This window comes from Sus scrofa, chromosome 5 (assembly GCF_000003025.6).
Source record: "Sus scrofa isolate TJ Tabasco breed Duroc chromosome 5, Sscrofa11.1, whole genome shotgun sequence".
NCBI classification, from domain to species: domain Eukaryota; kingdom Metazoa; phylum Chordata; class Mammalia; order Artiodactyla; family Suidae; genus Sus; species Sus scrofa.
In genome coordinates this window covers 11,567,932-11,582,981 of record NC_010447.5, presented here as the reverse complement: position 1 = coordinate 11,582,981, position 15,050 = coordinate 11,567,932, and the positions used below count along the sequence as shown (strand labels likewise).

Below are 15,050 nucleotides of genomic sequence, written 5' to 3'. Positions count from 1 at the left end.
ATTGCACCGTCTCCAGGGGGGTGCGAGGAGGTGACAGAGGAAGGTGGAGGAGATGGCTGTGTAGGACCCCCCTTCCCAGCTCCGGGGCCATCCTGAGGCCTCCTCCTCTCCCTGGCACACGGGGGTATGTAAGAGGCGCTCCCATGTGATTGCTCAGCCCAGAAGCACCCTCAATCTTGGAACATTGCGGTTGGAAGAGCAGCCCAATGGGCCCACTCACCTTACAGGTGAAAACGAGGGCAAGGACCACCCGGGGTCAGGCTCCCCCAGGCTCCAGAGTCCCCACTGAGGCAGATCTCCTTAGCAAGCTGGCTGGAGATCCCAAGGGCTTCCTGTGACCTGACAGGTCACCTCTGGGGAGTTTGTTAAGACTCACGACAGTGCCCACCCCCAGGATATTATTATATCATAGATACAGTAATATTATCTATTATCTTCCCCATTTTTCCAGCGAAGGAATTGAGACTCAGAGGGGCCAGGCGACCTCTCCAAGGTCACAGCTGAAGTGTGGGGGGACCCAGATCTTTGTGCCCCAGGGACTGTGTGCCCACCCACTAGCTCAGCGAGTCTCTCTGAGCAATGTCTCCAAGCTCCAACCTTAGAGATTTTGCTGCCTTTTGAAAGCAGCTCAAATCCCAGCAGTCCCCCGAGGCAGTCACTTGTGGGCTACAGGCGCAGGCGGCTGTGTCTTCCCATGGATTTCTTTTATGTCCCAGCAGGGCCCCAGTGGATTGATTTAGGTTAAAACCACAGATTTACGTAACCACTTGTGATGTTGGGAAATGAGCTCAGGCTCACGGCTGCAAATCCGGGTTTGAGTCCTGTTTTTGCCTCTTGCTCTGGGGTGACCTTGGTTAGGTCGATTGCAATATGATTTTGGTTTTTTTTTTTGCTTTTTTTAGGGCCACACCCACAGCATATGGAAGTTCCCAGGCTAGGGGTCAAATTGGAGCTGCTGCCTTATGCCACAACCACAGCCATGTGGGATCCGAGCCGCATCTGCGACCTACACCACAGCTCGGAGCAACGCCAGATCCTTAACCCACTGAGCAAGGCCAGGGATCGAACCCCCATCCTTATAGATCCTAGTCGGGTTCATTAACCCCTGAGCCAGGAAAAGAACTCCACGATATGTATTTTTGACCAAGGAGGCCATCACAGCATGTGGAGATCAAACCCATGTCACAGTAGTGACAACACCAGGGTGCAGGGGTTCTTAGTTTTTAAGGAAAATGTGAGGAAGAGTAATCCCTTTTCTGCCCCTGGACATTGGTCTGTGATGCTGACAGCTGGTGAAATGTCTGCATCCATCCTGTGATCTTGATGGGGACAGCTGGACAAGGAAGGACAAGCACCATGGTGCAGATGGTGGGGCAAAAAGAAGGAAGCTGGGGCCTTGCAGATTTCATGGTGTTGCTGAATTATCCAGCCTGGACCTGCCCTAGCTTGAACTTCTCCTTCTGTATGATAATAAATCCCAGAATTGATTAAACCAGTTAAACTGAAGTTCCTGCTAGTTGGCTCTGGAGGACATTCTTTTTTTTTTTTTTTTTTTTTTTTTCTTTTTTCTTTTTAGGGCCACACCTGCGGCATGTGGAAATTCCCAGGCTAGGGGTCAGATCGGAGGTTGTAGCTGTCAGCCTACGCCATAGCCACAGCAACACCAGATCCAAGCCAAGTCTGTGACCTACACCACAGCTCATGGCAATGCTGGATCCTTAACCCACTGAGTGGGGCCAGGGATCAAATCCATGTCCTTGTGGATATGAGTCAGGTTCTTAACCTGCTGAGCCACAGTGGGAACTCCCTGGAGGACATTCTTATACACATATTCATACTTGTTATTTTTTCCAGCCCAGCATCCATTTCTACTGCTGCTAAAATAACCTGTATTTTCAGTGGGGGATCACCCTGCCCCTTCCTCACTGTTTGGCTTCAGTTCCTGAGCTGAGGCTGCCCAATCAGAGTATTTAATTTTCTTGGCGCAGTGAATGGTTTGACCCAAGACCCAGGTCTCGCCCATCTGCCTATTTCATCCCCTCTCTATCCTCAGCCTCCAGATGGAGTGGTTCAGGGATGAGCAAATAGCCTTCGCCCTGTTCCTGACCTGCCAAGGCACAGAGCAGACAAGGGGGGTCCTACTGGTTGGCAGTCAGACCTGAAAAGCAGAAGGGCACGAGGGGGTGGATGCCAGCCAGAAGTTTCTCTATTGTGATTTCACCTCCTGAAGAGTGGTGTGGGGGAGGGGCTCTGGGGAATCTCTCTCTCTCTCTTTTTCTTTTTAAGGGCTGCACCTGAGGCATATGGAGATTCCCAGGCTAAGGGTCTAATCGGAGCTACAGCTGCCAGCCTGCACCACAGTCACAGCAACGCCAGATCCGAGCCACCTCTGCAACCTACACCACAGCTCATGGCAACACCAGATCCTTAGCCACCCACCGAGGCCAGGGATCGAAACTGCAACCTCGTGGTTCCTAGTTGGATTCATTTCCACTGCGCCACAGCAGGAATTCCTGGGGTATTCTCTTTAAAAAACGCGGAGATTGTTTTTTCCTAGTAAGGATTATAGATCTTTCTTTCTTCTTTTTCTTTCTTTCCTTCCTTCCTTTCTTTTTTCTCTTTTCACCTATTTCCTTTTGATTTTATTTATTTTTTAAATTGAATTAGAGCTGACTTATAATATTGTGTTAGTTTCAGATGCACGGCATAGTGATTTGGGTTTTGGTGGGTTTTTTTTTTTTTGCAGATTATATTCTATTACAGGTTATTATAAACTACCGGGTATACTTCCTTGTGCTATACAGTAAATCTGTGTTGTTTATTTTAGGTATAGTCGTTTGTATCTGTTAATCCCCTGCTCCTAATTTGCCCCTCCCCCTTCCCTCTCCCCTTTGGTCACCGTAAGTTTGTTGTCTATGTATGAGCTTTTTTTAAAAAAACGTTGTTCCAGAAACAGTGGAGACATATATATATAATAGATATACACATAATAAAAATGGTTTAAATAATAGAAACTACCTCTATGCCACACCACTGACCATCCCACGAGTCCCTCCAAGATGGCATCCTTCTCTCCCACCAGAGCCAAGTACTTTTACTCTAATTTTGTGTTAATTATTCCTTGTCTTTCTTTGTTTATTGCCATTTACATGTGGGTCTCTAAGTATGTGTTCAGCTTCACCTCCTTTGATCTTCATCTAATGGAATCATGCTGAATGCATTTTTCCATAGTTTATTATTATTTGCCTTTTTAGGGCTTTACCTGTGGCATATGGAGGTTCCCAGGCTAGGGGTCGAATTGGAGCTACAGCTGTCGGCCTACCCCACAGCCATAGCCATGCCAGATCCGAGCTACACCTGTGACCTACACCACAGCTCAGGGCAACGCCAGATCCTTAACCCACTGAGCGAGGCCAGGGATCGAACCCACATCCTCACGGACACTATGTCAGGTCCTTAACCTGCTGAGCCACAGCAGGAGTCCTGTTCCTGATTGTTCGTATAAACAGCTGTGCTAGGAGCACTTGTATGTTTCCTTGTGTGCACAGACGAGCAATTTCTAGGGTGAGTGTTTAGGACTAGGACTGATGGATCCAATGTTATGCTCCCACTAACATTACCGGGTGATGCCAAATTGTTTTGTGAAATGGCCATAGTGTCTTAGAAGCCAGTCACCCGCTAGGGGAGTTCCTATCACTCCACACAGTGGCCAGTGCCAGGCGTCAGATGACTTAACCTTTGCCAGGCCAGGTGAAATAGTTCATGCTGGGTGTGCCTTGATGCTGTTGATGGTGGGGTCTGAGGCGTGTCAGCCTTTGTTTGACACAGACCCCAGAAGGATGCTCTGTTCTCCGTATGGCTGTGGAATGGGCTGCCTCGGGGCCTCGGAGGAGGCGTTTATTCACTTGGAAGGGATAGTGTCTCTGCCGTCCCTTGAATGGGGCTTAGGAGGATGGCCCCACTCCCTCCCCTGAGGCCAAGGTCACTGCTGGTAAGAACCACAGCCAGATGGAAGCTGGAGGGAGTCTGTGACCTGCCAGACGAGGCACCTCTTCCCTGTCCCGTCAGGGATGGCTCAGAGGGCGGGCTGCTCTGGGCCCACAGCACCACAGTCACCACCTGGCACAACTGTCTTCTGCGCTTTGAGTGCGTCTCTCTGTGCTAACAGTCAGTGTCCGCTTCAATGCTCGGGCTGGGATACTGCTTGCCTGCTGCTTTTTGTAGCTGCGGTCAATTGAAGTCAGACCAGGTCAGGTGGTTCAGCTTGAAGGCCCCCTAGGTATGGAAGGTGGATCTCACAGCCATTGTGTGTCCCCCTTGGAGACAAACCATCCTTCCTAAAAGGCTGATGGTGCAACCCACCCCTCCCCACCCTCTTACCCTACCCACGCGCTTAGCCTTAATTTTGCAACAGTTCCTGGTTATCCTGCTCAGGCAGGATTATCTCATGACTGTAGCTGGGTCTCCATGATTCTAAACATAGCGGTCTGCTGGGAAAGCAAAAACAAAAGGCTCAAAACAGATGCGGAAAGCTGGCTGAGAAGCAACACAGCTAAACACAATGTGTGACCCTGGGTGGGAGAAAAAGATGCTCTGAATGACGTGTTGGGACAAATAACAAAACTCAAATAGAGACTGTGCATTAAATAATGATGTAAGGTTACCAGATGAAATACAAGACTCCCGGTTAAATGTAGATCTTAAAGAAATAGTTTTTAGTATAAGTATATCCCATGCAATATTTTGGGACATGCTTACACTTAAAATTATTGGTTGATTATGTGAAATCCGCATTCCTGGGCTCGCTGGATTTAATTTCCTAAATCAAGCAACCCTATAATTTATTACATTTATTATTAAATATAAAATCTCCCGAATTTGATCATAGCACTGAAAGTTCCTCGAGGGAACATCCATCCTAGGAAGTGCTCATGGAAACATTTAGGGGGTAAATGGTGATTTACTCTCAAATGATTCAGCAAGAACATGAGTGACAGGAGTTTCTGTTGTGGCTCCGTGGTTAACGTACCCAACTACCATCCATGAGGACACAGGTTCAGTCCCTGGCCTCGCTCAGTGGGTTAAGGATCTGGCGTTGCCGTGAGCTGTGGTGTAGGTCTCAGATCCCGCGTTGCTGTGGCATAGGCTGGTAGCTATAGCTCCGATTGGACCCCAGCCTGAGAACCTCCATATGCTGCAGGGGCAGGCCCCCCCCCAAAATACACACACACACACACACACACGCGCGCGCGCGCACAGGTGACAATAATACAGTTACTAATTAGTAACACAATGTCAATCAATGTCAGGTTAGTGTATGAGGGTTTATGTGACCATCCTTTTAAAGTTTCTGCAAACTTGACAGATTTTCTAAATGAAAAATTTGGGGGGAAAAGCAAGAGCTGACTGGGAAACCAGGAAAGCTGAGTCCAGATAGTAAAGAGCAGGAGTGGGATACAAGTCTGAGCGCTGGGCAGCTGCTCAGAGCAGGCATCTCTGCTGCGGGTCTCATCATTCCAGGAAGAGTGTGGGGGGTGGACCAGCTAGGGCGCAAGCCCCCCCAGTGCAGAAACTTTTTTCCGTAAACCTATCTCTGGGTCCCTGACAGCCACCAGGGGGCAGCAGTGAGAGACAAGGGCCAGGCGGTATAGGAGCTTTTCCCACTTTGCGATGAAGTCTCTTGGCCATTGTCTCTGAATCCCTGTCATGCCTTTTGTCTGTGTTTCCTTTAGTTTGTCTTTTTTTTAATGATTTGAAGAATGCTTTATATAGTCCAGATATTAATTCTGTGTCACTTAGGTGTTGAAAATATTTTGAAAATATCTCTGGTTTGAGATTAGTTTGTTTTTTCCACTTCCCTTTGGGGTTGGAAATTCATCTTTGATGAATTTTTATGGAGTCAAATACATCGGTCTCTTTTATTAAATGATTTGTGTTTTTTATGCCTTCAGAAATCTTTCCCTGCTCCAAGGTCGTAGAGGTAGTGCTCTGTATTGTATTTTTCTTCTAAAAATCTTAAAGTTGTGCCTTTCACATGATATCTGGATTTGATTTATGAGATAAGGATCTATTTTCCCCCTTTTTGGCCATGCCCATGGCATGCAGAAGTCCCCAGGGCCTGGGATCAAACCTGAGCCACAGCAGTGACCACACTGAATCCTTAACCTCGAGGCCACCGGAAAAATCCTATTTTCATTTTTATTTCCCATGACTTTCTCTATTTCGGCTACACTGAACCATTCCATATGCTCTAACCATCTACTCGTGGGGTCTGTTTAGACATATTATGTTCCATTCATAGGGGGTACATTTGAACCAGTGGACAAGAAAGATGTCCAGATATGTTATTGGTTGGGTTAAGACAAGGGGCAGCACCTCTGTAAAGGCGGATGCTCTAATGCCGTATGTGCAAGGATATTGCACGCACACACACACACACACACACACAATTGACACTCCCATCAGAAACAACAAATGGCCTTTGATGAATTGTTCCATTATCTGTAATTCTTTCTGTCCATTGGTAGCTTCCATCCCCCCAGCCACAGCCAGATGGAGGCGCAGACAGGGAAGAATACGACTTTGAGAGTCAGGTGACCCCCATTCTCACCCTAGCTGGAGTGAACTTCCAGATGACCTTGGCCAGGCCTCTTCTCCTTCTTGCTCTCAGCCTCCATCTGTAGAGCTAGGATGATGCCAGAGCCAATGACCTCTATGGGCCCTCCTGCGCAAGGATTCTCTGGCTTTCTCTGGTCTATTTTTGCCTGACACCTCTCCCAGGGGCCTGTGGGCCTGAGCTAATTTCCCTGGCTGGCCCGGATCCAGGCAGCACAGGTGGAGAGTGCCAAGCTAATGAGGCCAAGGTCATGGGCCAGTTAATGGCTCTGGGAGGGACCCGTGGCTCTGCAGCTGGACCACAGCTCTCCCGCCAGTTGCTGGGCTCGGGCACAGGGAGAGGTGATGAGAGCTAAGCTGGCTCAGGAGCCCAGGTGCCAGTTATCCTGGGACCCAGTCACGTGACACGCAGGAACCTGTGGGGGTGGGGCTGGGGAGAGGACTGGATGGTTTAAAAAATGCCTCCCCCTGCCTGCAAGTAGACCACACCTGGCCAAGCCAGGGAGATGAGAATCCATTCTATTTCTTTAAAGCTAAAGCAAGAGGACATATCCACTTTCTCCTGCGTCCACCCCTAACTGGCTTTTCTCCCTCTCTCAGAGTAAGTCACGTCAATGCCTCCGAATCCGGGGTGAGGTGGAGAAGGGCTTCCTCTTTACCTTATTACCTGTCACGAGGACGAGGTTGTCTGTTCAATGCTGCGTTCCTGGCACCCAGATCAGTGACGGGCATGCATACAGTAGGAGCACAATTAATATCGCTCAAGTGAATCAACTCACCCTTGTCCAGGGAGAAGCTGTGGACTGCATTCAAAAGGACACAGCATCCCCAGTGGGTTCCACTTGATTGTTTTCAAATATTTCCACCGCAGCAGAGAGTCTGTGGAAGCTTGATATTGAGAGAAAAACTCTGATGGATCTAGGAAACAAGAAATAATTCCTTTTACATTATGCCACCATCCCCTAATTGGAACATTTTGCAACTTTGAATTCTCTGATTCCAGGTTTTTCTTTCTTTCTTTTGTTTAGAGTCACACCTGCAGCATATGGAAGCTCCCAGGCTAGGGGTCAATCAGAGTTGCAGCAGCCGGCCTACACCGCAGCTCATGGCAACGCCGGATCCTTAACCCACTGAGAGCAGCCAGGGATGGAACCCACGTCCTCATGGATCCTAGTCAGTTTCGTTACCACTGAACTGCAAGGGGAACTCCTCTTATTCCAGGTTTTTCAACTCACTTAAGTGTTATATTATTGTGTGTGTGTGTGTGTGTGTGTGTCTTTTTGCCTTTTCTAGGGCCATTCCTGCGGCATATGGAGATTCCCAGGCTAGGGGTCTAATCTGAGCCGTAGCCACCGGCCTACGCCACAGCCACAGCAACTCAGGGTCCGAGCCGCATCTGTGACCTACACCACAGCTCACGGCAAGGCCAGATCCTTAACCCACTGAGCAAGGCCAGGGATCAAACCCACAACCTCATGGTTCCTAGTCGGATTCGTTAACCACTGGGCCACGACGGGAACGCCTATATTATTGATTTTTAATTGAGTTAATCCCATTAGCATGGCTTTGGGCTAAACAAAAAATAACTATTGATTTATTTCTTTTTTCTTTCTTGCTTGCTTTCTTGCTCTCTTGCTCTCTTGCTCTTTGGCCACCCCACAGCACATGGAGTTCCCCAGCCAGGGATCAGATCTGAGCCACAGTTGCAACCCACGCCACAGCTGTGGTAACGCTGGATCCTTTAACCCACCGTGTTGGGCTGGGGATTGAACCTGCATCCTATCACTGCAGAGTTACTGCTGACCTAGGACGGGAACTCTGATTTATTTAATATTCGTAGCTGTGTAAGATGGGCTCTACTGTCATTCCCATTTTACAGATGAGAAAATTGAGGCAGACAGAGGTCAAGTAATTTGCTCAAATTCACAAGGATGGTGAATTCTGGAGCCAGGAGTCAAAAGTTCAGAGCCTACACTTAGTTTGCATGCAAGCACCTGCCTATGAGGTGCTGGTGACTTACCAATAAAGGAAGCCTTTACCAAAAAAAAAAAAAAAAAAAAAAAAAAGGGAAAAAAAGAAGCCTTCAACAAATGAGAAGTTGAAAAAACAGTGGTACATCTGCACTATGGGATATGACTCACCAGTGAAAGGGAAGGGATGATGGGTACACGGTGGGTACAGAGAGCCTGGATGGCTCTCCCGAGAATTACTGAGTGCAAAAAGGCAGCCCCCCAAAGTTTTGTACTGGATGATTCTGTTTGTACAACACTCTTGAAAGGGTAAAATTACAGAGGTGAAGAGCAGACAAGTAGCAGCAAGGACTAGGGAGGAGTGGGGGTGTGAGGGAAGTGGGCACGGCTATAAAAGGGCAGTGTGAGCAGTTCCCAGGGTGATGGGGAGACTGTATCTTGACTCCATCAATGTCAATATCCTGGCTGAGACATTGAAGAGGAGGCGAAAGAAGTAGCATTTGGTACAATAAAATACAGTCAGAAATTTTTAGCTCCAAAGTAGAGAACTAGCTGTGTGTGTGCTAAATCTGTGTGTGTGTGTTTGCATTTAATTACCTAGAGAGGAGTTCCCATTGTGGCACAGTGGAAATGAGTCTAACTAGTATCCATGAGGATGTGGGTTTGATCCCTGGCCTTGCTCATTGGTTTGGGGATCCGGCATTGCTGTGGCTGTGGTGTAGGCCGGCAGCTGTGGCTCCCATTTGACACCTAGCCTGGGAACTTCCATATGCTACAGGTGCGGCCCTAAAAATTTTTTTTAATTAAAAAATAAATATTTACAGAGCATTAAAATTTTTTGTTGTCTTTTTTTGTCTTTTCTATGGCCACACCCGTGGCATATGGAGGTTCCCAGGCTAGGGGTCTAATCAGAGCTCTAGCCGCTGGCCTTCGCCAGAGCCACAGCAACTCGGGATCCGAGCCTCGTCTGCGACCTACACCACAGCTCACGGCAATGCTGGATCCTTAACCCACTGAGCAAGGCCAGGGATCGAATCTGAAACCTCATGGTTCTTAGTCAGATTCTTTAACCACTGAGCCACAACAAGAACTCCTATAGAGCTTTTTAAATATTTATTCACCAACACTTAAAAATTTTGCAAGATGTTACCATCGAGGGACCCTGGGTATATGGAATTTCTCTTTAAGATGTTGTACAGATGCCAATAAAAGTTTAAATTTAGGAGTTCCCTGGTAGCTCAGCAGGTTAAGGATCTAGTATTGTCACTGTGTCTCTGGTCACTGCTGTGGCTCAGGTTTGAGCCCTGTCCAGGAACATTCACATGCTGTGGCCGTGGCCAAAAAAGGTTTAATTTAAAAAAAAGAATGAGGAGCTCCCATCGTGGCCCAGAGGTTAACGAATCTGACTAGGAACCATGAGGTTGCGGGTTTGATCCCTGGCCTTGCTCAGTGGGTTAAGGATCCAGCGTTGCCATGAGCTGTGGTATAGGTTGCAGACGCGGCTCGAGTCTGGAGTTGCTGTGGCTGTGGTGTAGGCCAGTGGCTACAGCTCCAATTCGACCCCTAGCCGGGGAACCTCTATATGTCGCAGGAAGCAGCCCTAGAAAAGGCAAAAAGACAAAAACAAACAAATAAATAAATAAAAGAATGAACACACTCTTGCCTGCAAGGAACTCCTGTGTAGGGAATGAGACCGCCCCCCTCCCCCGCCACGAGCTCAGGTCACTTCCTGTTCATCACGGTGGGGTGATGTGGCGGGCCAGGGAGGGCTTCTGATGCAGTGACAGTGGAACTGAGTCCTTGAACGGCTCAGAGGTGAGAGGAAGGGCATTCAGGCAAGTGCATATCCTGAACAGGGAGGGTGACTGGGTTTTCTTTCCCCCAAAGCCCCCCCACCACCCGCTCAGCACCCACAAGATCTCAGATCAGCCCACTGTCAAAACACATAGTGCAGGCTATTTCCCACGTTGTATAAACACATTTTAAGTGATGGACAAAATTATCGCCTTGATTTTTTTTCTTCAGCCTTTGGTGCCCACCGCGACATATCTGGTAGAGCCCAATCACAGGAGAAAATGAATCAAGATTCCCTTGTCAAACAGCACGCCAGAGAGCCAGCGTCTTTGTTCAGCCTGTCAAGTTCATCGTTCACATTCAATTTAGGAAAAAGGTAGATGTTAACGTTTTTCTTGTTAAGAGATAATTTCTTAACTTTTTTTTGAGACTAATTATAATAAACAGGTCGGCAATACTGAATCCATGGTGGGGATTAAGGAGGAAACATTTGCCAAAGAACCTAGTATAATGCCTGATGCATAGTAAGCACACAATAAGTGATATTTAGGAGTTCCTGCCATGGCGCAATGGAAATGAATCCGACTAGGAACCATGAGGTTGTGGGTGTGATCCCTGGCCTTGCTCAGTGGCTTAAGGACCCGGTGTTGCCTTGAGCTGTGGTGTAGGTCACAGACGTGGCTCGGATCCTGCGTTGCTGCAGCTGTGGCAGAGGCCAGCAGCTACGGCTCCAATTCGCCTGGGAACCTCCATATGATGCAGATGTGGCCCTAAAAAGGCAAAAAAAAAAAGTGATATTCATTATTACTGCTAATAACAGTAATAGGCAGCTGTCACAGGACTCAGAGTACTGTGTTTTCCAAAAGTACTACTGATACTGTGATTTCCAAAAATACTAGCTGATACTGATTTGCTAGTACCAGCCAGGATAGTCAAGATTATGCTGCAGTAACAAATAACCCCCAAGTCTCAGTGGTTTACAGCAACCAAGTTTACTTCTTGCTCAGCCTACATACTAACCATGGGTCAGGTGCAATTCCGCTCCTATAGTCTTCCCTCCTGGACCCAGGATACGGGAGCAGCCAGTCACTGGAGTGTCGCTGGGTATCCTAAGAGAGGAAAAGGGTCTTTTAATCAGCATTAAATGCCATAGATTAAATGACACGTATCATTTCCATTCAAAACTCATGGGTCAGAATGAGTTACACATTCCTGCTCCATCGTAAGGGTGATAGAAAGTACAATCCTATCTTGCGTCTGGAAGGCAAGGGAAAAATCACAAAAAGGTAGCCAACAGCTCTGTGGACAATCACAGTGCTTTTGAGAACCACGGGCCCAAGGGATGGCTGGACAGTAGGAGGGAGGCAGGAGCCCAGGGGAAGGAGAACTACAGTGAGAGGCCCCAGATGGAGGGTGATCCCAGGTCACATGCAGGGCTGAGCCAGAGGAGCTCTGGGTGCCTCTCCCATCTGGCACCAACCCAAACAGAACCTGGCCCATCCTGCTCCGGTGGCCAACAAGCCAGCCCCGCGAGGGGTTAGGAGTCCCAAGCTCTCAACATGGATGGTGAAGTTGCAGTAAAAAGCTGTTTCCCTGCTCCTCCAGTTTGTGGGTAAAGCAGAGTCCCCAAGCAGTACCTCTCTGACTCCATCCCTCTTGCTTTGCTGGATCCCAGGACCTACTGGATTCTTCTAAGAATTGGGGGGAGCCCCCAGGCTATGTCTCTGGTGCGCTTCCATCCTGGTCCCCATGACCCCTTCCTGGTGTCAGCCTCTGGCCGCTCCCTGCTCTGCCTCTCCTGTTACCACTGACGTCAGAAGCAGCCAGGCTGCCGGCTTTGTCCTCTGAGGTCCCCTGAGGCTGCTGGCAAGTGGTTCCGAAAGCCACCGTGTCTGTGCCGACAGTGCCACCTCCCGTCTCCCAAAAGCTGATTGTCAATCCAACATTGTTCCTATGGTTTTTGTTTTTGTTTGCTTTTTAGGGCCGAACCCTCGGCATGTGAAGTTCCCGGGCTAGGGGTTGAATTGGACCTGCAGTCGCTGGCCCATGCCACAGCCACAGCAACTCAGGATCAGAGCCACACCTGCAACCTCTACAGCAGCTTTTGGCAACACTGGATCCTTAACCCACTGAGGGAGGCCAGGAATAAAACCCAAATCCTCATGGATACTAGTTGGGTTCTTAACCCACTGAGCCACAACGGGAACTCCCGTAATTTTTTTTTTTTTTTTTAATTGAGGAGACTTAGTAACAATACACACACCTGTGACAGCAGGTCTCCATGTTGGTGGAGGTTTAATGGGGGAGGAATTTTTATCGGGATTGTTACGATTCTGGTTAGGGTCAGGAAGTTTCATAGATTCGGAGGGGTCTTTCCCAGCCCGGCTTGTTGGGTCAGCCCTCTGAGTTGTGGGGCAGGAGCCCCCACAGAGTGTCAGATCAGAAACAGCAGGACAGATGATGGTGTGGTGTGTGGAATCCCTACCTGCCTGAGGAAAGCAGGTGTTTGTTCTTGCCGTTACCTCTACTGGGGGGACTTCCATCACCTGGAAAGATTTAGGTCATCCTCCAAAGCCCAAAGCAGGCAAAGCCTCCTTAAAGCCACCTTCCAGAGTTCTCCCTGGTAGGGCTGACTGTCACCAGCTCGGTGTTTTGGTGGGTGTTTAAACCTAGCCCCCTTTTCTGGTCTGTCTCCTTCTACCAGCCTGGTAGCTAGATTGTGTGCACCCAAATACGTCCATGTCCCCATATTCTGTGCAGGGCCTAGGCTCCAGTGAGCAGAGATGAATTGCACTTTGAATGGAAGCAGAAATTACAAAGCAGGGGGTTTGGGAGTTCCCGTTGTGGCTCAGCGGGTTGTGAACCCGACTAGTATCCATGAGGATGCCAGTTCGATCCCTGGCCTCCCTCAGTGGGTTAAGGGTCCGGCACTGCCCTGAGCTGTGGTGTAGGTCACAGTTGCGGCTCAGATCTGGCGTGGCTGTGGCTGTGGTGTGGCCCTGCAGCTGCAGCTCTGATTCGACCCCTGGGCTAGGAACTTCCATATGCTGCAGATGCGGCCCTCAAAAAAAGAATAAATAAATAAATAAAATCAGAGTTTGGGAGGGACTGGGATGTACTGGGAGTTTGGGGTTAATAGATGCAAACTATTACATTGAGCATGGATAAGAACCTACTGTATACACACACACACGCATATATGTATGTACGACTGGGTCACTTTGCTGTACAGCAGAAATTAGCACAACGTTGTCTATCAACGAGAATAAAGAAAACAGTTATGAAAAAGCAGGGGTTGGTGGACAGTGATGTTTGGATGGAGCCAGAAGGCTATGGGGGTCTGTTAACAGGAAAGCTGGATGTTTCTGCAGCGGTTTATCACGTACTTTTTGCAGAAAGAGGAAGCGGAAGGAGCAGCAAGTGTTCAACGCAGCAGGGATGGAGGGAGGAAAGCAAACCAAACCGTCTTTGCTGGCGGGTGGTGAGAAGCGCAGCGATCTGCTGTTGGAGGCTTGTGTCTTTACAAGTGGTTACGGATTTAATTTTCACATCCACTCCAGGGGGAGGTGCGTAGTTTATAACTGAAGAGATCAAGGCTCAGAGAGGAAAACAACACCCCCAACATCTCAGAGATGTAAAGAAAAACAGAGACCGTGTCTCACCCCAAAGTTTCTCCCAGCTCATCTTCTAATAAGATACACTGAGTGTATCAGCAGAACTGTGAACTTGCAAATTTAGGGTTTTATCCCCCATTCCCTGTTTCCTTTCCAAGGCTTTTGCCTGGAAATTCTTTTTGGTTCTTAGAAGGTATGCGTGCGTGTATGTGTGTGTGTGTGCTGTGAACTTGTGTCTACGATTATGTTATTTGTGTTACTGTTTTTGTGAAAAATGTTTCTTTAAAGTTTGGTAATCTTGGAGTTCCCGCTGTGGTGCAGTAGAAACGAATCCGACTAGCATCCATGAGAATGTGCTCAGCAAGTTGGGGATCCCATGTGGTTGTGGCTGTGACATAGGCCTACAGCTGTAGCTCTAACTTGACCCGTAGCCTGGGAACTTCCATGTGCCACTGGGGCAGCCCTAAAAAGAAAAAAAAAAAAATTTGTCATCTTCGCTTATACAAAATCATTACTGATTTTGTTAGAGTCAAGGTTTGCCAATAATTTGTGTTTTGTCATAACTGATGTGATTATTTAGGATTAAAACATAATGAAGGCATAATTTATTAGAGATATAATGTACACAACATTTTAAAATAAAGATGTATTTTGATTTTTTCAAAGGTTTTTTTTTTTTTTTTTTGAGAATTGCAACTTTATTTATTTATTTATTTTGCTTTTTAGGGCTGCACCCAATGGCATATGGAGGCTTCCAGGCTAAGGGTCAAATTGCTTACACCACAGCAATGCAGGATCCGAGTCGCATCTGCAACCTACACCACAGCTCAAGGAACGCCAGATCCTTAACCCACTGAGCGAGGCCAGGGATTGAACTGGAAACCTCATGGTTCCTTGTCGGATTCCTTAACCACTGAGCCACGACAGGAACTCCTGTTTTTCTTTAAAGTATTACAAGTTGCCTAGCACAGTTCAGTGGAAAATACAAATTCTAAGTAAAAATATTAAAAATTTAAATCTAAATTACTTACCTTTAAATGACTAATCTTTGAAAATG

The 15,050-nt window shown here is 47.8% G+C and overlaps 2 long non-coding RNA genes across 4 annotated transcripts; one reads left to right on the top strand and one right to left on the bottom strand.

The window, feature by feature from the left end:
* Positions 3,414-12,399, bottom strand: LOC106510285. 3 transcript variants are annotated; one of them, XR_002343915.1, is made up of 4 exons: positions 12,017-12,399; positions 11,400-11,488; positions 7,395-7,533; positions 3,414-4,490 (listed from the first exon to the last, which is right to left on the bottom strand). It is a non-coding gene; the product is annotated as an uncharacterized LOC106510285 (long non-coding RNA). The 3 variants fall into 3 exon arrangements; XR_002343914.1 differs by having other exon boundaries at positions 3,414-4,487; XR_002343913.1 differs by lacking the exon at positions 3,414-4,490 and having other exon boundaries at positions 7,211-7,533.
* On the top strand, positions 7,137-14,687 carry LOC106510286. Its single transcript, XR_001308679.2, has 3 exons — positions 7,137-7,216; positions 10,611-10,755; positions 13,775-14,687. It is a non-coding gene; the product is annotated as an uncharacterized LOC106510286 (long non-coding RNA).